At 38.1% G+C, this 21,063-nt stretch overlaps 1 protein-coding gene across 1 annotated transcript in view; it reads left to right on the forward strand.

Annotated features, from left to right (window-relative positions):
* The first annotated feature begins 17,373 nt into the window (after positions 1–17,373).
* Positions 17,374–21,063, forward strand: part of LHX2 (LIM homeobox 2) — a 38,057-nt gene continuing 34,367 nt past the window's right edge. The window contains exons 1-2 of the mRNA XM_038375170.2: positions 17,374–17,935; positions 18,044–18,217. The gene's annotated coding sequence lies outside the window, so the exon portion shown is untranslated. The remainder of the gene's footprint in view (positions 17,936–18,043; positions 18,218–21,063) is intronic.

The raw sequence follows: 21,063 nt of genomic DNA on the forward strand, positions 1-21,063 counted from the left end.
TAGTCGTAACCCAGGGCTTTGCTCTCATTAGACAGGAGCACAAGCACATACATGGCTTCTCAGATGGGTCGGAACCTATTCATGGCACGAATCATTGGGCCTGGGAGTAATCTGGAATCAACAGCACCACCATGTGGTGTAGGGCTAACAAGCAATGTCCTATACACCACAGTATAGGAAAAACTCCACCTAAGAAGGCTGCCCCTTGAAGAGAAAATCCCACCTGAGATGGTCCAATCACACTAACATATCTATTTATTAATTAGATTTTTAAAATACACATATCAAATATCTCTAAGTGCATAAAGTTAAAACACATTAATTATATGTGAAATGACTAAGTGACTCATGGTAAAACAGAAGAAGCAACGCAAACCCCAATTTTAAAGGCTTCAATCAAATCTCCCAAACAGTATTCTCCTCCCATTCACTTCCCCAGATAAACACTTGGTGAGAATTTGCAGCATTTAAACTTCCAAGTGCTAAACCTATTACTAAATTTTACTACTGCTGCTTTAAAAGTAAATTTTAATCTATTTCAGTATATTTTTTATTAAGAATTTGTTAATATGTTTAAAATGTCTGAATGAAGAACCTAATTCACCACTCTACTACTTGAGTCTTACACCAATGCAACTCCATTGAAATCATGGTAACAGAGTGATATACTAGGCCCTAAGAATTCTGCACCAAAATCTAATTTATGGACTTAAGATGCTCAGTGTTCTTAGTTTATCCGCACAAATTGACAGCATAGGATGTATATAATCTTGCCCTTAGGCTTCATGCTGCTCAGAGAGGAATGGTATCCATTTTCTTCCAACCATCAGTCTGACATATTAGAGTAAGAGCGACTGAGACTCCTTATCTCCTCTCTCCTTGAACAAACTCAGAAATCTCTCTGAAAACACATTTTGTAGCTTCTTTAGGAATGTCAGATTGCTAGGATCAGACAAACACGATGAGAGTCTTCATGCCTGTACTCTAGATCGCCTCAGGAGAGAGCTCATGACTGAGAAAGTGTTTTTCTCATTGTGAAGAGGGACGGAGGCATCTAGTAATATACTAGATGTATGTCAATAAAGTGTTAAGCTGTGTTGTATCCCTGCTTATTATTATTGTATACCACCTAACCTGCACTGTGGCCAAAAGCCATGGTGGGGCTTGTCATGCCCATCAAATCCCATTCTAAGGAATGTTTTGTCTAGACCTTCAGAAATGCCAGATTCCTTTAGCTGCTCACTCTATCAATATCTCTTTCTTTCAGTAGCTCAGGACTGTTCTTCCCTCTGGCACTGGAGCTCAACAACTTCTGAGCTCTCTAAAAGGAAAATCCTTGCAGCAGGCCAACTGCTATCAGGTTCCCTCTCTGTAAATATGATGCCTCTCTCATTTCAAAGAACACCTCAGACAGTTCCATTTTGCCCCCTAACCTATAACACTGAAGTAGGTCCTATATCCCCTATCTTTATCTATTACGTGACCTCTGTAAGGAGTATATATTGCTTCTAATCAATTTCCAAACCGAAGACTATGTGTGGCCCTGCATCTTTTTCTTGTACAACGCAAGGTGAATTAAATCAGCTTGGCCCGCTCCGCCTGCAATACAGACTCAACCACAGTTGGCAGGACTTTAACATGAGACTTCATACCTGTATGCAAGCTGAAAATGTCCCCTCCATATTTTCATCTCCAGATTTTCTCCTGAGCAACCTTAAAATTAATAGTGGGTTAAGAATCTATACAGCATAGTATACGATTAGCCTTCCTCTGCCATTGGCCTCTCTCTCATCAAACTCAATGTGGGTGTGCTTGCCACAGCTCCCCATAACGGGTCTGCCCTCATAGCCAAATTCTCTGTGTTACCTGCTCCCTGCCCTGAAGCCATTCTGGATACTGTTTCACCCACCAACACTAAAGTAATACACCTGAGAAGCCAATGTCTACCTAGCTGGCACTGAAGGAGTTTAAGAGTCCTGGCTGTCTTGTACCATTAATGCTGTCCTACAAGTCAAACATCTGAAGCAAAATTGATGGTGCTGTGCTTCCAACCAGACAACAAGAGGCTCAGGATGATGATGTGGGACCCCAGGAAATAGTTATTCACAGCTGTGATAGCCCTAGTAGTATGAAGAAAGAAATGAGACCATTGTTGTATGTTCCGCTACTCCAAGTGACATAGAACAGGAGGAGGGTCAAGACAGCTGCTGCAATCCCTGTAAGGTAATGGACTGACTGCACCATACTCTACATCTATCCCGGCCCTTATTGCAATACCCTATTCCAGCCTAATCTGATCCCAGTGGTCACTCTCAGATGTCTTGATTAGATTAGATTAGATTAGATTAGATTAGATAATTGGAAACAGGATTTCATAAAGTACACAGTATATATAGTTTGGTAATGAGTATAAAATAAATATATGATTTTATATTTTGTTGCTATTTATTTAATGCCAGAAATAAAAAGAATACAATCTTGGCATTAATTAATTGTTGGTCCTGTAATTTTTTTTATTTTTTGCTATCTCATTGAGTTGATGGAATCCCAGTTCTGCTGCAAGTTTTTCCATCTTGAATTTTCAATAATAATTACTCCGACAACTTGTTTACACAACAACAAAACATTTTTGGAGCAAGACTTTAAATGTAATAGCAACAATCACTGTAACTCAAAAGACTATGAGCAATGAAAGTGTCTCTGTTCTTCTAAAGAGGCATTTATTTATCTTTTCTGCCATAGCACAAGGTGACATGATCATTATTGATAGTGCACTTCTTATTAAAATGTCATCAGACAAAATGTTGTCATACATTATTATTCTGAAATGGTTATTAGGAAGATGTCAGATATCATTTTTGAGATGTAAACTGATTGTTATGGTAATGGGAAATATCAGATGTTCATAGCACAACTGGACTATATCATGCTTTCATTCAAAAGTTTATTTGATTAACTATTTTAACTAAAAATTACTTTAGAATTTTAAAGACTGGAAACATCAACTGAATAACAATATACAAATAGTTATGTGTCTGAAGCTGATCTCATTTATACTAATTTTACATCAATGTAACTCTACATGACTTCTGTGGTGTCACTTCTTATTCCCACTGGTATGACACAAGAACCCTTTATCTCATACTATTAGTTGATACTTTTAACCTGAAGAAGAGCTCTGTGTAAACTCCAAAGCTTGTCTTGCTCAGCAACAGAAGTTGGTCTAATAAAAGATATTATGTCACCCGCCTTGTCACTCTTGGCTCATGACATTGTGTTTCTCAAATGCGGCCATCATAGCCCTATGCGGCCACCAAGGGCTTTCCATGCAGCCACACCCTCCTGGGGGTGATTGGGGCAAGGGCAAAGCAGTGTTAATAAACATACAAATATCACTTTTCATAGAAACAGACTTACTAGCTAACAAGTCTAAAAATAAACAACTAAAAAAGCAAAAGAAACAACAACAAAAAGATAAGAACGTGCAAAGCACATTAGTTGTTTCTATGCTGCTTAGGTCCAGTAAAGAATAGCAACAACTGTACATTATTTTTATTATTTAATCTGTGATAAAAATCTACATAAATAAATTACAATGATTTGGACATGTATATGTGCATATTTATTTTTTTTTACTAAAATTAATTAAGTATTAAGGAAAAATTGTCAGAGCAGCTACCAGCAAGAGTTGGTAGTTGCACTCTGAGGCCACTAAAAATTTTCTTGTGAGACCCCAATCTAGCACATATTAAAGGCAACGACACCACTTTACCAGACTGATCTGGCAACTGTGCTGAGTATACACATATGAGTGGAAGTGATGGATCACAGAGTCCTCTTGCTGAGGCTTAGATGACATCAACAGAATTTCCCCCCAGAGTTGCACTCGTGTAAATTAGTTCAGAATCTATCCACATCTAGTAAATGCATCCGATGAAGTGAGCTGTAGCTCACGAAAGCTTATGCTCTAATAAATTTGTTAGTCTCTAAGGTGCCACAAGTACTCCTTTTCTTTTTATCCACATCTATTTACTCTTTGCCTTCACCTGAATGAAGATTTGTACAAGAGGTACCTCATACCCAAATACCTGGATAGGAATGGAATTTATGGGGTCATTTAAACCATAGTGGTATTTGCTGGTCAATCTAGGGATTGTCTGCCTGCTGCCAGTCATTAGAGTTTGTTGTTTGTGTATGTAAAAAAAATATTAACTGCACTTAAGAGGTTATATGACAGATGGCTGTCTTAAAATGAAGTGACAGATAGGAGTACTGTGCAGTAGGGGCAATATCTTCCCAAAAATTTTGTACTGTTTAAGAAAAATACGGGTTCTGCTTCATATCTAGATGTTGCCTTGATGATTCCTGTGAAGTTACTGGTTCTATTCCATATTGGCAATAAAGAAATCAAAGTGCAGTCCTCATATTATCATCACTCATTTTATACTTCATAAAAAGTACATTGATTTAATTAATTCATTTATTTATTTGCTGACTGACTGCAGCTGTACCACCTCAGGCTGTGATCAGGTAATATTTCATAAGCAAAGTTGGGGCTATTCAATATTTAAATGGGAGACTTCCAGTGGAAAACTAGGGTCTTGCAGGAGGCAGTATTTGCAACTCAGCAAGTAATACTTTTTCATCTCAGTCAATGCTATACAGATGTCTCAGGATAGTACTGGGTACACTGTACTGCCAAAAGTGATTTTTTTCAGATAAGATTTGAACATGGGGTCCTGACTAAGTGCATGTTAAAGTTATTACATAACATTTATATTGCAGTAATTGTCAGGTGCACTCTTACCATGGTAATGGTCATAATACCAAGACAGAAATGAATATGGAAAAAATCAGTGTCAGGACTCTGTTGTGCTAGGCATATTGCATAGTAAGACACAGTCCCCGCCTGCAACTATTTACAAACTAAGAAAAGTGAGGAAGTAAAAGTTGAAAATATACTCTGTGGGTGTGGGTGTTTGCAAAATGCATATGCATGTGTGTGTGCTCGCATGTGCTAGACTACTTTTTGTTTCAGAAGGTGGAGGAAGTAACCAAAAGGGCCAGCCATTTTAGACTTAATTCTAACTAATAGGGAGGATTGATTGTGAATCGCAGGCTGAAGACAATTCGGGTGAAATTGTAATGAAATGATAGATTTCATGATTCTAAGGAAAGGAAGGAGAGACAGCATCAGAATAAGGAAAATTGACATAAAAAAACCCAGACTTTAATAAACTCAGAGAAGACTAACCAGAGACCAATAAGACTCCATCAGGAGCTCCTTAATGATCTTAAAATAAAAAAGAAAGCCTACAAAAAGTAGTCACGTGTACAAATTGATAAGGGTGAGTAAAAAGTATAGCACAAGCATGTAGGGATAAAATCAGAAAGGCTAAGGTTGAAAATGAGTTACACCTAGCAAGGGACATAAAAGGCACACTAGGAGCAAGAGAATGGGGAAGGAAAGTGTAGGTCCTCTAACTAAGTGGGGAAAGAGAGCTAATAACAGATTACATCAAGAAGGCTGAGGTGTTTAATGCCGAATTGTTTCAGTCTTCACAAAAAAGGTTAATTGTAACCAGAGACATAACATAATTATTAATTACAAGAAGGGAAAAGGAACACAAGCCAAAACAAGGAAAGAACAGGTTAAAGAATATGTAAGTAAATTAGATGTATTCAAGTAAAAAGAGCTTGATGAAATTCATCCGAGGGTATTTAAGGAACTAGCTGAAGCGATTTCAGACCTGTTAGCAATTAAGTTTGAAACTCGTGGAGGATGGGTGGAGCCCCAGAGGACTAAAGAAGGGTAACCATAGTATCTATCTTTTAAAAGGGGAACAAAAAGGACTCAGAGAATTGTAAACCAGTCAGCTGACCTCAAATTTTGGAAAGATACTGGAACAAATTATTAAACTATCAATTTGAAAGCATTTATAAGATAATAGGGTTATAAGGAATAGCCAGCATGGATTTGTGAAGAACAAATTATGCCAAACCAATATAATTTCCTTCTATGACTGGATTACTGGTTGCACAGATAGGGAAGAAGTTATAGACATGATATATCCTGAAGTTAGTAAGGCTTTTGACACAGTCCAACGTGACCTTCTCATAAGCAAACTGGGAAAATGTGGTGTAGATGAAATTATTTTAAGGTGGGTGAATAACTGGTTGAAAAACCATACTCAAAGAGTAGTTATCAATGGTTTGCTGTCAAATTGTGACAGTATCTAGTAAGGTCCCACAGGGTCAATTCTGGGTCTGGTACTATTCAATATATTCATTAATGACTTAGATAATGGAATGGAGAATATGCTTATAAAATTTGCAGATGACATCAAGCTGAGAAGAGTTGCAAATACTTTGGAGGACAGTATTAGAATTTAAAATGAGTTTGACAGAGAATTGGTCTGAAATTAACAAGATTAAATTTAATAAAGACAAGTGCAATGTACTACAGTTAGGAAGGAAAAATCAAATTCACAATTACAAAATGAGGAATAACTGGCTAGGTGGTAGTACAATTGAAAAGGATCTGGGAGTTATAATGGATTACAAATTAAATAAGAGTCAACAAGGTGATGCAGTTGCAAAAAAGGCTGATATCATTCTGGGGTGATTAATCATTCTGGCATGTTGTATGTAAAACACAGGAGGTAATTGTCCTGCTCCATTCAACACTGGTGAGATCTCAGCAGGAGTACTGTGTCCATTTCTGGGCACCACTCACTTTAGGAAAGATGTGGACAAATTGAAGATAGTCCAGAGGAGAGCAACAAAAGTGGAAAAAAGATTTAGAAAACCTGACCTGTGAGAACAGGTTAAAAAAACAGTGTAATTTATCTTAGGCTTAATGTGCAGCAAGGGATATTTAAGTTAGATATTAGGAAAAACTTTTTAACTATAAGGGTAGTTAGCTCAGGAATATGCTTCCAAGGGAGGTTGTGGAATCCCCATCACTGGAGGTTTTTAAGAACAGGTTAGATAAACACCTGTCAGGGATGGTCTAGGTTTACTTGGTTCTGCCTCAGTGCTAGGGGATGGACTAGATGACTTCTTCAGGTGCTTTCCAGCCTTACATTTCTATGATTCTATATATATACATACACAATTGCATTTTATGAATAAAGAGTCAGTTATATCCCCAGCTATCTCTCATCCATGTCATCATTAATTGGTTTATGTCTTATGAACTTGTGGATAATGAAGATTATATGGCATTTCACACATGTATTGTGATGTTGGGTCTGGTGTTCTGACTATAATTCACTGTGGATAAGAGTATTCATATGCCTACATTTCCCATTTAGTTTCACTGGGATATGGTGTTTTTCCATTTTTTTGTCCTGAATTGTTTGTTGGTTAAATATGCATCAGGACATTTTTAAAAAGCAGTTTTTTAGCATCTTAATTGATTGGTTTTTGGAACAGCTCATTCTAGTGCCCACAGAGGAAAGGCTTTTCTTGACTTGGTCCTAAATAACGCATGAGAGTTAGTTTATTAAGTAACTAAAGTTAAGCCACTAAGTAATAGTGACCACAATATAATTAAGTTAAACATCCTCGGGGGAAGGATTGTACCAAAAATGAGGAAGCTAGTTAAAAAGACCCTAAAGTCAAAAGTGAGGAAATTAAAATCCTTGGGCTCAGCATGGAGGCTACTTAAGGAAACATAACAGAGTAACAGAAGGCATGTATAACCCTAAACAAAAAGGGAAGCAGAAATGTAAGAAATAAACAGTATGGTCCAATGTCAAGGTAAAGGGGCTAGAGGAACCAAACAGATATACTTCAGAAAGTAGAAATCTAGCCCAAGTGAAGCCAATAAAAGGGACATAAACTACAGTAAGTAAAATGGAAATTAGGAGGGTAAAGGGGGATTAGAGGAGCAAATAACCAAAGACATAAAAATAAACAAGAAATCCTTTAAGTAGTAAGAAGCCAGCAGAAAAATCGGTAGGTCCACTGGGCTACTTGGGAATAATGGGGGAAGTTAAAGAGAATAAAGAGGTACTGCAATGAAAGTAAATTACTTCTTTGCATCAGTCTTTTGTACACATAATTTTGAGAAGATACCTGTCCCACACCTCTTCTTCTCGGGTAATAAATATGAGGCTTTGTTAGAGACTGGGGCATCAAAAGAGGAAGTGCTGGAACACATCTGAAAATTAAATAAAAACAGATCACCAGGACCAGAGGGTACATCCCTGAGTTCTGAAGGGATTTAAGAATGAAGTAGCTGGGCAACTAATAAAAATAAGTAATCTCATTAAAATGAGAAACTATACCAGAGGACTGGAGGGTTTTTATATTTTAAATAGCCAGTTGGGGTAATCCTAGTAATTTCAGAATAGTGAGCATTATTTCAGTAATAAGAAGTAATTTAAGATAGAATTAGAAAACATGTAGATGAATATGACATGAGAGGAATTACTCAGCACAACCTCTGTGAAGGAATAACATCCCTCTCCAGCCTCCTTGACTATTTTGCAGCTGTCAACTAAATCATAGGTAAAGGAAAACTGATTGACATAACTTATGTGGATTTTCAAAAACCCATTTACAAATCCTTTGAAAGAGGCTATTAAAGAACCTGAGTAATTATGGGTTGAGAGATAAAGTACTCTCATGGAGTAGAAATAGATCTAATCAAAATTTTTCAAAATTAAAAATTTCAACAAAATTTTGAATATCAAAATTTCAAAATTAAAGAAATCACCATGATAATTTGACACTATTTTCCTTATTTCCCCAATTTTTGACCAAATATAGAGCTGTTTTAATTATTTTTAAATTTAATTTAATTTCTAATTAAAAAATGGCTCACAGAAAGTAAATAGTAGGAATAAATGGTAAATTTTCAACATGGCAATATTTTAATAGCAGGGTACCTCAAGATGCATTACCAGCACTGATGTTGTTTAATAAATTTATTAATGATCAGGAAAAGAGGATAAACATAACATGACAAAATCTATACTACAGATGACAAAATTATTTGGGATAGTCAAAACTAGAGAAGATGTAAAGAACTTCAGAGAGAACTAACAAAGCTAGATGAATGATCAGCAAATTGGCAGATTAAATTCAGTATTGACAAATGCTAAGTAATATACATAGAAGGGATCATTTGAACTGCTCATACACATTTGTGGGCTTCTAAATTCTCTACAGAAACTCAGGAAAAACATCCATAGGTCACTCAATGAACATCTCTGCTCAGTGTGAAGTAGTGGTAAAAGAAGCATAACTAATGGTAGTAGGTATAAACATGAGGTTGAAAATAATACTGAAAATATGATAATGATATTTTATAAGATGATGGTATCCCCTCCTCTTGAATATTATATTCAGTTCTAGTCACCACATCCAAAAAACATATAGCAGATATAGATATTCTATCAGATGTTCCAGAGACAAACATTTAAAATTGTTAGAGACATGGAAAGAATTCCATCTGAGAGTGACTGAAAAGATTATAACTAATTTAAAGAGAAAACAAATAAAAATGGACACCGTAGAGGTATGTAAACTAATAATGATACAGCTAAAATTAATCAGTCACTCCTCATACTGCAAGAACATTGGACATCCAATATAAATGAAAGGCAACACATTTAAATTTGTTAAAAAGAAATACTTTTTTACACAATTTATAAATAATCCAAGGAATTTACTGCCATAAAACAAATTGAATCCAAGCATTTAGCAAGATTCAAGAAAGACGGGACATTTATATGCATAGCAAGAACATCTCCAGTTATACTAATTTGGATTAAAGATATAAGGGATATAAATTCTTCAGTGCATAAGCTAATCACTAACTGATAGGGGCTAGGAAGAAACTTCCTCTATGGGTAAGTTATTCCATAATTGTCCATCCTGAGAATTGTTGTACCTTCCTCAGAAGCCGCTGTTGCTCATCCCCTTTTCAAGAAAAGATACTGAACTAGCTTAAACACTGGTCTGATCTAGTTTGCCATTTCTATGGTCCTGTAATATTGCTATGTGCTGGTTAGAGGATGCCTGTATCTTGTATTTCGGACATTTCTGTTATTTGTTCTAGTAATACAAATACACCTCCTTTTCCTGATTTTGTGGTCTATAGTAGACCCCCTATCATGACGTCACCTCTGCTTTTTCCCCTTCTGTCTTCACCCAGAGACTTTCAACTGGTCTGCCTTTCACCTCCTTCCTGAACTCAGAAGAAGTGTAGATATTCTTGATGTATAATGCAACAACTCCTCCCTTTTCCCCGGCCTGTTCTTCCTGAACAGCTATACCTTTCTATTCCAATGTTCCAGGCATGAGATTTATCCCACCAAATCTCTGTGATGCCAATTAAGTAATCATTTCGCTTATGTACTAATACTTCCAGTTCTTCCTGTTTATTCCCCATACTCCTTGCATTTATGTACAGACATCTAAGATGCTGAGCAGATTCCCCCACTGTTTTTCCTCTTGATGCGCCTATGACCCTATTGTAATTTTCCATTTCCCCCCAACATCTAGCCCTCTGTTAAGGTTAACTTTTTTATATACTTACTTGTGGACTTTTGTCACCTGACCCCTTTGAAGCTAGTTTAAAACCCTCCTCACTAGTTTGTCAAGTCAGTGCATGAAGATGTTCTTCCCCTTCTTGGGCAAGTGGACACCATCTCTTCCCCACAGTCCTTCCCAGAAGAGTGTCCCATGGTTGAGGATACCAAAGCTCTTTCATCGACTCCATCTACACAGCTGTGCATTCATCTCAGGATGCGTGTGTCCCTGCCTGGGCCCTTACCCTCAACCAGGAGAATGGACAAAAACATCACCTGCATCCGCGACTCCTTCACCCTCACTCCCAAAGCTCTGTAGTCACTGCTGATCTGCTTAAGGTCATATGTGGCAGTATCATTAATGCCTATCGGGATGACCAGAATGGCGTAGTGGTCAGATGAAACAGATGAGCTTTGGCAACCATTAGATAATATCTCGTTTGCAGTCTCTAGGCAGGCAGCACGCTTTCTGGGATATCATGTTAGGATGGCAGATGGGTGCCTTCATCCCCCTGAGAAGGGTATCCCTGACCACTCAGACCCTATGCCTTTTTCTCTAGGCCATGATTCTCCAAGCCCTGTGGGCAGGTGGATCCTCCTCCTCAATCATTGGTGTCTGCTCCTCTCCTCCTGTTGCCAGTACAGCATACCGGTTCTTGATCTTGGTGGACTGGGAACCTTTATGGGAGATGGAGCACTGTCTACTGCCCAACATGTCCATCAGCCAGTCTCCTCCCTGTAGAGCAGCCAGTTCTCCTTTCTCTTCTGGTGTCGCTGTAGTCATCTGTTGTTGGCTAGCATCCTCCATCCAAGACGTCTTGTTAATGAAGGTCTCATGTTTCCAAATGCTAGGCAGTCGAACCATCTCCTCTTGCAACTCTATTGCCTGCTTCCTGAGGGACTCCACCTGCAGACACCTCTCACACCAGGTGGTTCCCCCTGCCTGGCTTTCTTTTACAAGGACATGCAGACTGTATTTCCCAGCAATTCAAGATCAGGGTCTGGGTAGAAGGCTCCAAGGTCAGAATACCTGTCTGGTGGGGGCCCCAACAGGTGCAGGCAGAGGAAGAACTAGGAGTTGTGTTACTGACATGCCATTTTCCTCATCTTCTTTGTACAGTGCCTGCAAGTTAAGAGGGAAAAAAACAAAACTACCTCCCTGTCTTTTTCCACTGGCAAACTCAACTGGATAACTCCCTTGGTCTCTCAGTTGCCTTTGTCTCATCTCCCATATGTCATAAGCTACATGTCTCCACTTTCAAGGCCCTTCACCACCTATCCCCACCCTACCTATCTCTCTTATTCACTATAAAGATATCAATTCCCACCTCCAATTGGCCAGTGATGCAAGCCTCCATTGCCTACTTGTTAAATTTTCAAAAAATCATCTTTGTGCTTTCTCTTATGCTTGGGAGGAGCTCCCATAAACATCCACAAAGCTTGTACTTCCCCATCTAGCTGTCTGTATCCATCTGTTGCCTCTTGTTTTATACTTAGATTATAAGTTCTTTAGGATAAGGACCATCTTTTTGTTCTGTGTGGATCACAGCACAATGTGGAGGAGGTCCTGAACCATGACTGGGGCTCCTAAGTGCTACAATGGTGGTAATAATAATAATAATAGTTTTTATTATTTATTTATTTATTTATTTATTTATTTTCAGGCCTCCAGTAGGATAATTTTACTTTCTTGAATGCCTCTTTACTTGTTTTTTCAGAATGTGTTTTTGTTTCAATAATCTTTACATTTTACTATTTTTTTAAACAGGAAACAAAATATTGGTTAAAATATAGAGCAGGTAAAAGCTGTTGTATTGACAAGCCTGAATATTGAAGTCTTCTATCTCCCGAAGAAGTAAAGCAAAGGTAGCAGCAATGTAACCTTCCTCTACACTAACTGATGTGCTTCAGCCCTGACCTGAACGGACCATATCTACATAGGAAAGGGAGTTCAGTTTAGGCCCATTCAATCCTGAGCCTCTCTGCTAAGGCTCCCAGCAAGGAGTCCAATTATTGCCATGTGTGTTGGTGGCTTTTTTGTGCTGTTGAAACTTACTCAAAAGAACTGAAATGAGATTCTCAAATTAAATTTACACAGGCCACTGTACAACTATCAGGCCCAGTCTACAGTCCTTATTCAGGCTAGTGTCCTACTAAAGACAATAGGAGTTTTTGACTAAGTAAGGATAGCATGAACAGGTCTCATACGTAGGCGCTGACTCTGTGGGTGGTCCGGGGCTGGAGCACCCACAGGGAAAAATTGGTGGGTGCTCTACACCCACTGGCAGCCAAGCTCTCTGCCCCGCCCCCCAACCTCACCTCTCCTCCACCTCCTCCCCTGAGTGCGCTGCATCCCCGCTTCTCCTCCCAGCGCTTGCCACCACAAAACACCTGTTTTGCGGCATAACATTCTGGGAGAGAGGGGAAGGAGCGGGAATGTGGCGTGCTCAGGGGAGGAGGCAGAGAAGAGGCGGGGCCAGGCCGGGGATTTGGGGAAGGTGTTGGAATAGGGGCAGGGAGGGGGTAGAGACTTTGGGTTGGAATGGGGGTGGAGTCTGGGTGGGGCCGGGCACAGAGGGGAGTTGAGCACCCACTGGCGCCAGCAGAAGTTGGCTCCTATGCTCTCATATGGTTAAAAACTTCTGATCATCACGCAGATTCTGTTTCTAACTTTGACATTGGCCTGGCGGGTGACCTTGGGCAAGTCACTTCCCCTCGTTGTGTCTCTGTTTCCCCATCTGTGAAATGGAGATAATGATGCAGACCTCCTTTGTTCTATAAAGTGCTTTGAGTTCTACAGATGAAAAGTATGATATAACAGCTAGGTGTTATTAATTATTACCAACCTGGCTTGGATTTGAACTAGCAAACCTAAGGTGAATAGTGCTATACCAGTGCCTTGAACAATCTAGTAGCCCCAGTCAGACGCTGTAAGGTGCTAGAATAACCCAACAGAAACTAAACACCTGTGCCATCAGGAAGAGATTTTCCCCAAGGGAGGTTTATAATCAGAAATCAAATAAAGTTAACATAAGAAAAGAGAATAACAGGAAACTTGCCCACAATCCTGGCCAGCTCCCAGTCCTGTGACCCCTGGATGTGGAGACCCAGGGACATTCTCACTTCTGTGTCACCCAGCCAATTTTCAGACCTTCCCCTAAGTACCTATATAAGGAAAGGAGAAAGATGAGTTGAAGTTAATCACTTGTCCATGATGATTGTCAGCTTCTTCTACCTAGATAACAGAAAATACACTGGAAAAGATGCTTAATTCTCTGATTTACCTAAGAGAGAGCTTCACTGCTGTTAAATGATTGGTGTGTCCTTTGGACCGAATGCTCTTTAAAATTCAGTAGGAAGCACTAGCATCTTAAAATATTGACTGGTTATTGTATGACTTCAGGTCTAAGGCAGACATCCCTGGGCTAATTAGAATTTTAAACTGAATTATATAGCTCAGAAAATCATCAGAGGCAAATAATGACATTTGTGAGTAAATGAAATCATTGGCATAAGGGAGAAAGGGATCATATAAAAATAAAAGCAGATTACCTGGAGTTTAGGAGTTGACAATTCTATTTATTTTATAAGAATAATAATGCAGTGGGTCCTGTCTGGTTCTTGTCTCATCTCAGGTGAGGGGATAGCTCTAAAACCTTTATAGAAAAAAAGCCTCCTAGCCCACACAAATTCATATTCAGCTCATGCTCACCAGTGAAATATTCATGTTAGGAAAGATTGAAGTAAAAGAGGAAATTATTTAGAAGCTGAGGTGGAAAGTGACAAATACCTCAGTGCAGCTCAACATGCTGCTGTGTGGGAGAGGGCTCCACCTTGCAGGTGTGCTCAGAAATACTTAAGAGTTCCCATCTCAACCCTCCTGGTGGTCCCTCCAGGTCAGAGTTGATGCATGTTAGTGAGTTTGTGGGAGGCTTACATTACTGCTGCCTGTGCTGGACCTGTTCTGTGGATAAGCAAAGGACTCCAAGTAGTATCTTTCGCTAGCATTATATACAATTTAACAATCAAATCCAAAACCCACTCTGCAATGAAATGTTCGTTTTTCTAACATTTCCAAGGAATTAATAAGCAATGTCCATCATGTCTCTGTCCTCCTTTTACCCTTCTTCTTGGTCTCTCTTTCTTTTTCTAATCTTTATCTGACCAGTTCCTGAATAAAACACTGTGACTCTCACGGCATCCTCTGGGCAGGGAAACACAGGGCATACTCTATACCTATGGTATTTGCATCTCCACTAAGCCAACTTGCAGTATATATCTGTATTTTAATTCTGGAAATGGTATATAATTTCCTTACCCTCCTGTCTCCCCACTCCCTCTCCTAATAGCAGAAAGGCACTGGAGGGTCGCATGGGGCTATGTGTTACAGGCTGCCTGCAGGACCCTGGCGGACAAGGCTGTATTTAATGAGCACATCTTCACTGACAGATTCATTATTTGTGTTCGGTCGCTTCAAGTCAAAACTGATTAGTTACACTTACTGCAGCAAAGATTTAATGATTTTATTGTTTATCTTCAATTTATTTTGATTAACATCTCAGTTCTTTTCATTGCAAGTGCAATTAGGTGTAATATAACAGCGACTACTTTAATTTCGTTGAAATTAAGATGAATAAGTGACGGATTATGGCACTTTGTTTAACAAATAAATCATAGTTAAGAGGATTGTATTAGTAATAAATGAAAAAAGAGACAGTCTAATTAAAATGCATGGATCTGTTACCTTCAAGTGTACCAAAAAATCCAGTGAATATTCATTTTAAAAATCAACTAAATTTAGGGCTATAACCTGTTCAGTGACAATAAGAAAACAGAAAAGTGATGTATGTTTTTTAAATGATCTGCATTTGTTGTTGTGCAGTATGAGGTGGGAGGAAGTGGAGGCAGTGAAGTGAAGGCTTAAATTATAATCTTTAAGAATTAGGATTATTGTGTCAGGAAACACCGCAATTAAAGCCTGGCTGAAATAAACAGGCTGAGAGACCAAAAGAAAAAAAAAGTCTCATTAGCTTAATTCTCACACATTCAAACTTCAGCATTTTCTGAAGATGAACACTCTCCAAGCCCCAGCTACAATTCTTCTTTAACTTCGCAAGGTGCAATTTGCTGCCATGGCAGAAGTCTCAAGACACATAAAATGGGAGAGAGAGACAGAGCGAGGGGAATTGAACCAACAGTGAGTAAAACAAGATTTCTGTGCACAAGCATCCCCAAATCATAGGGTAGGTATCAGGGCAGCAGTCCTGAAGCCAACTTAATGTGGGGGTCACATGCACTTTGGCTTCTGCTAGAGAAAAACCAAGTGGAAAACCAACTCTTTGGAATCAGAAACTTTATCCCTCTGATGTTAAAAAGACCTTGTATTTGACAGGACAGCTTTGAAGATAAGACAGAAGCACTCTCCAGCTACAGGCTGTTCAGCACCCTGCACTGCTATCTGCAATGCATTTCAGTTCAGTTTCACAGAGTTCGCTAGTATTAAAAGGAAGAGAAGGATGGGGGGGTTGTTTTTTGTATATTGAATAGTTACCGTATTTTGAAAAATGCTGCTGAATCTTGTCGTATGAGAGTTCAGTCCCATTGGGCTCATCTTCATCATCCTTCCTTCTCTTTCCACTATCAAACTGGCCAATTGCTCTCTGCTAGCCAACATGTAAATGGACTAAAAAAAATTTACATTCCCTTGACTACACATATGCGAGATCTCTAAACTAGAGTGTCTTGGCACTAAATCAGGGAAGGGTTGAGGAGGGACTTTTCTCCTATTCTTAACATGCCAGAGACAAGGAAAAAAAATTCAGATTCTAACAGAAGATTTAGGGTTAGGGAGAATGAGGAAAACTGAATGCAAATTCTGTGTACCCCTTACTTTAACTCCCCATATGTGTTTAAAGGTCAGAAGGAAAGAAACAGAGTTAAACAGTAATCCATAAGACTGCAAGACCTATAGGAGAGTCCTTGGCTCTTGTTTATGCCTCTTAAATTTTCTCTATGTGAGTATTTATCATTTTAACTGTTTTATAAAGTACTTTCAGATCCTCGGATAGAAACCACTAATCAAAGAGCAAATTATTAATTTATTATTAATAATAATCTTACACTAATTTAATTGTATGTCATTGTAAAAAAATTCTATCTTGGTAAAAAATTGGGTTTGTCTGGCAAACCATAACCATCTGATCATTCGCGACAGTTTGGGTCTCTGTGGTTTATTTTATTTACACTGTACGTTCCTTGAAGAAGGGATTTCATCTTCCTTTTTTCATTAAAATATCTAGAAACATAGGAACTTAGAGGAGCTAAACCAGTTTACACCAGCTGAGGATGTGTTCCATAAATGGAAATAGGCTCAAAAATTCCTCTTAGCAAATACCTACAAAAAATGATTGAGAGGAAAATCAGGACCATTATCTCTTACTTATACTGATGCAAGTCAGGAATAACTGAAGGCATTGGACTTGTATCAGTGTAAACTGGTATAAGTGGGTAATAAACTTCTGAGGTCTCTGGTCTTTGCTTCTGATTACAATACTCTGATTCACTAATCTATCGAAAAAAGTGAGTTTTCTAAAGTCAATAAAAATCTAACAAATCTGGATGCTTTTCATTCTACAGTACTTAAATGTATTTACAAGTATTTCTCTGTGTGTTACCACCACTCTACTGATATCAGCTTCCAGTATTTTGGTAAAGAAAATAGACTAAAGGTTCAGTCAGAGAGAAAGGGAGATGAGTAGAAGATGATGCTAATGACCGAATCAACCTGTAAAAAGCAGCCTTGCTCTGACTGGAGCCCCAGTCATCAGCTGAGTGTCATGCAGGAAAGCTGGGAAGAGCTGTGGGAGGTTGTGGAGAGGTTGGCAAGCTGAAGACTGGCAGCATCATTGGTTTGAACAGGCCGTGATTGATTTGTCACCAGAGGCCCATTTGACTGGGTGAAAATCCCTTCTGATCTCAATCTCTCTCTGCCTCCCTTCCTTCTCTGTCCCTCTTCTCTCTCCACACTTTGGAGCTGGCACTTGCGGCCTGGGCAAGGGGGCTCGGGTTGAGGCTGACACAGAACTGAAGGGTTGGAGGTCACTGCTGCTGAAGCCCTATAACAAGACGAGGGAGATCCTGGCTCTTCGTACCTTTTGCTTTCTCAGTGTTGCCTTTCAGAACCTTAGAGGTTTACAACCCCCCAAAACACACACACACACACAGATACACAAAGACCCCACCACCACGACCACAGGCACAAAACTGCATCGCCCCTCTCTCTCTGTTTCTCACACACACACATTCTCTCCACTCCCCCTCCATCTTCCTATTATCTCTGGCTGAGAGAAACCTCTAGATCTACAACTATTAATTGCAAAAGACAACGAAAGGTAAGAAGGCGTCAATTATACAAAGGTGTTGTGATGTTATTTCAAGTCAATTGCAAATGTGTGAGGGAAAGATTTCGCCCCAGTGATTCCTGTCTGCTTGGCTGATAGGGACCGGAGCCGATTCCCTCCCAGAACTGCTGCAGCTATGCCTCAAACCACACACTTTCCTGAAGGAGCCACCAGCATGGGCCTTTCCGAAATCTCTCTCTATTTCATTCATTAAGGGCATTAGGCAAGTTGGAATTTGTATGAGGAGGATCCTATGGGAATACAGTCTCCGGGGTAGGTATTTTCATGACTTTCCACATCCTGAGGCTCTCTCTGTATCTCTTTCTTTCTCTCTTCCCGGTTAGATGGGGTTTTGGAGGGGACTGCCCTCAGCTTCCAGCTAAATGAAATGAATTATTTGGAGCTGCAAATGTTTAGTGAGAAAATTTATTTCAGAGAAGTGGCAATTACTCGCTAAGTAATTAACAGATCTTTCCGGCTACTTTTGTTAATGGGCATTATTATTATTACTATTATTATTATTCCTACCTGGTTTAAGGTTCTTTCCCACACAAGTGTTTTTAATGACAATTGCATTCATTATTCAGGAAAAAAGAGGTAGCAAACTGGGCAAGAGCAAAATAATATTAACCAAACAAAAGCATACTTATTAAGTGGGCTGTTGTATTCGTGTAAAAGCAGGACAATCACAATACTCCAGCTCATTTCACTTGGCAAAGGGACATGGCACCAATTTTTTAACTTTAAAATAGTTTAATGAACATGAATGGAGAAATAATTTTTCTGTGTGTTTAGCAGTCTATAAAGAAGAGAGAAAGCTTTAACTTTGATCGCCACAATTAGTTCCCTGGATATCTACAGGGGAACAGGGCAACCCTGGGAGCCTCAGTTCTTTAGATACAAAAGCATTTAGATCGCTTTAGAGCAGTTAATCCTGAGACTGGCTAGGGTTCCTTTTGTTTTCTAACTCCATTGTGGGTTTTGTTCAGTTTTTTCTGTTCGCATGATTGACTGCCCAATGGATGCTAATTATCCAAATGTCGCTTCTGTCCTTTGAGTGACTTTCTATGTATTATGGGCAACTGTCATGCATTCTGTCATTCTATATCATATTACATGTATTATCATATGAAAATGGTACTCTGCATAAAGGAAGGTGTCTGAACCAGCAGATGCTGCAGATATTTAGAGGACTTGCTTAATTTGTATGGATTTCTTTAGAAAAATCGGTCAGAAAGCATTTAGGGGAAATTCAGAAATGGAAAGTTTATCAGGTAATTATTTTTGTCCTTTTGCTGTTTACATGATCATGTGTAAAACATTTACTATCTCCGCTTTCTGAAATCTGCAACCACCTTCATGCTATTGAACCAGGCAACCCATCTGTATTTATTAGAGTATGACAGCTTAAGCTAATTAAACTGATATCTGTCTAAAATAATAAGCTCAGAAAGTTAGAATAAATATTATGATTATGAGTAAAAAAGGCAGCTATATAGCACAAACGTTATTTTTTAATGATAATCTGAAATTTCTGTATGAAAACACTGGATATTGAATTACAAACAGTAAATATTAGAATTGCACAGAAATGATAAATTTTCACAGAAAATATTTTTCTATAGAATTTTCTCTCTACATGACAATTAAGCAGGATCACAGTCTTGAGCTTTCATATTCATTTATTTTATATGTATGTGAACATATATTTTTAAAAAGATAGCAAGGGAAAAGGATTTTATGACAATATTTCCACTAAAATAAACACACCTCTGCGTAACATGCATGCCAACACTTAACAGGAATGCAAGATTTATAATGATACGGCTTTTTACACTTACACTCTGGGATCCATTGAATCCATAGACACATCCACACTTTCCTCTCCTAAAATATTAGAACAGTATTTTATATTTGCTATTGATAAAAAATATTATGGATACATATATAGTATTATAATTAATTACCTTGTGCATCATCACATACATGAGCAATAAGTTTCCATCAATGATACAGTTAAATTATGGTGCATATAGTCTTTAAGAAACAAAAAAGATACTACAGAAGGGCTTGCTCTGCTGTACCAAGATGCTTTGAATTTTTCCAATGATCAAATATACATGATCAAGCTGTGCTTGTTAGGGTACGAGGACCTCAAAACGGTCAATGGTTATTGATCAGACTGTTAAGTATTTGTGCACGATTCTTTATATCCCAAAAGATTCAGGGAAATGAATAGTAAGAAATTGCATTAGAGTCTACCTTTGTTTGATACAGATGTATGAAAATAGTGGATTCATTGCCAAACCTATTGGAAATGTGTGCTGTATATTATTACACAAGAACTCCAAATACCGAGGTTACAATTTCATCTTTTCTACTGTCATTGGTAAATTATAAACAGCAATTTCAAAATTTAGGACATAGTTTTTGTATAACATAAATATTGAATAATTGATAAGAGCAGATTTACACAGGAAAAACAGAGATGCAATCATAGCTTATCTGATAGCCCTCACACCTTTCCTTGCATTTTAAATTATGCCACAATATGTTTCTTTAACTGCACTTGCAATAATATTGGTGTAATAGAATAGATGATAACAGGAAGTTCTTTATTTCTGTCACTACTATACAATATCAAACCATAGACAAATCCAGCTATTTTCATTTGTTCTGGTAAAAAACAAAAAACAAAAAAACCCTGTTTAGGTTTTTTTTTTATAAGTGGTTCTAATTAGATACTTTTTGTTAGTAGATCTGTATATTTGGCATGTAAACCAGAATATTTAAAGCTGTCCTTTTGTGTTTCTCAATAATTTATATTATGTCCAATAGATAGCTAAAATGTCTTCAAAAATGTATAATTTTGTATCATTTTTTGGTTTTGTTTTTTAATTTACTGTAGTTAAAAAATTTGTTTTGCGAGCCAAATTATTCCATGTGGTAAAAGAGAGAGCCTAATGTGTAATTCTTGTAAAATCATATAAGAGGTTTACTTTGAGTTTTATTATGCTGTAAATTAAGTAAATTGACAATACCTATCCTGCATACAGAAATCTCGTAAGATAAAGTTATTATATAGAAAGAAAACTAATGAACCTAAAAATAATGCTCAC

Source organism: Dermochelys coriacea, chromosome 16 (assembly GCF_009764565.3).
Source record: "Dermochelys coriacea isolate rDerCor1 chromosome 16, rDerCor1.pri.v4, whole genome shotgun sequence".
Lineage (NCBI taxonomy): Eukaryota > Metazoa > Chordata > Testudines > Dermochelyidae > Dermochelys > Dermochelys coriacea.